At 44.9% G+C, this 1,736-nt stretch overlaps 1 pseudogene; it reads left to right on the top strand.

Moving 5' to 3' along the window:
- Positions 1-1,526, top strand: part of LOC103609127 — a 20,213-nt pseudogene extending 18,687 nt beyond the window's left edge.
- Positions 1,527-1,736: the final 210 nt, after the last annotated feature.

The raw sequence follows: 1,736 nt of genomic DNA on the forward strand, positions 1-1,736 counted from the left end.
GATCCGTTGCCGGTCATGAAAAAAGACAAAAAGGAAAAAAATAAAAAAATAAAAAAATAAAAAAAAATAAAAGAATGTGTATTTTGCTGTTATTGGGTAAATTTTTTATCAGTGTCAATAAGGTCAAGTTGGTTGATAGTGTTTTTTTACCTTTTCTATATCTTTTCTGATTTTCTGTCTACTTATTCTATCAGGTACCTTTATCTATTTCTCCTTGCAGGTTTACCAGCTTTTGACTTACACATTAATGCTTAAGATTGTTATGTCTCTTGATTTACTCTTTGTTATGAAGTAGACTTCTTTATCTCTGGTAATAGCTTTATTCTGAAACATACTTTTTCTGATACTAAAATGACCACTTCAGCTTTCTATTGGTTAGTTTTGACACAGAGTATCTTTTGAACTAACAAATACCCCCAAATTTAGTGGCTTAAAACAGCAGATATTTGTTATCTTGAAGTTTCCTGTGGGCCGGGAAATCAAGCACCGTTCAGCTGGGACCCTGTGGATCAGGGCTTCTCATGAGGCCGAATTTGTCTTTTTGCCTCAGGCTCCAATAGGGTTCAGCATGGCATGGTACTATTACTAATCCTGTCTTTATTTAGAATTCTGATATTTTAGTCTTCATAAATTAATTTGTATTTTAAAAAATATTGCATTAAAATATTCTTTATCTTGATCACTGTTTTTTGTTGCTTCCTTAAATTTAGTGATTGAGGCCCCTGTTAGCCCAGCTCCAGCTCTGACTCCAGCTCTGGCCCTGGCCCCAGCCCCGGCTGCCCCAGCATTGCGTTGGAGTGTGGCAGCAGGTGTCTGCACATTCACAACCCATTGGGACATGCAAGCCCTGCCACCATTATGAGCACACCCAGTGCGATGCCAGAGGACCTGCCACTTCCTCTGCCTGCCCAAGAACTACCAGATGAAATACTGCTCCCACCACAGCCTCTCCTGGGCCCAGCTCTCTTACATCGCTGAGGATGAGAAGGGGAAGATCGTGGGGTACGTCCCAGCAAAAATGGAAGAGAACTCAGATGGTGTGCCCCATGGACATATCACCTCAAGACTGTTAAGTGTTCCAACTGGCACCTCAACCTGGCCCAGAAGTCGATGGACCAGGCCTCTTGAGCCATGATAGAGAACTTCAGTGCCAAATGCATCTCCCTGCATGTCAGGAAGAGGAACCAGGCAGCCCTGTACCTCTGTTCCAATGCCCCCAACTTTCAGATTAGTGAAGGGGAGCCCAAATACCATGCAGATGGGGAAGATGCATATGTGTAAAAAAGGACCTCGCCCAGATGGCTGAAGAGCTGAGGCGGCACCTGGAGCTGAAGGAAAAGGTGAGGCACGTGGTGCTGGGTTCCATCAAGAACAAGGTGGCTCTCCACCTTGGGGAGGTGTGTCATGAGGAGAAGAGTCTGGCCGCTGAGCATAGTGGTGGGGACAGCAAGGACTTCAGCGAGGTCAGCAAGGCCATAGAGCACTGACATCAAGGGAGCTTGGAGGCCTCTGACTCAGCCTCCTAGAGACTGCCCCATCCCATCCTCACCCCATGAGCCTTCACAATAAACTTTACCCCACGGCCTGGAAGGAACATTTAGTGACTGAGGCAAGTATCTCACCTGCCTTCCCATAGTCCCAGACTTGGGCATGAAAACTAGGATACTAGGACCTTTGTAGAAGCTGCCTACCACAGCATTATCTTATGCTTAACATATTTGTGTCCTTAAATTTGA

Source organism: Galeopterus variegatus, unplaced genomic scaffold (assembly GCF_000696425.1).
Source record: "Galeopterus variegatus unplaced genomic scaffold, G_variegatus-3.0.2 Scaffold9226, whole genome shotgun sequence".
NCBI lineage: Eukaryota > Metazoa > Chordata > Mammalia > Dermoptera > Cynocephalidae > Galeopterus > Galeopterus variegatus.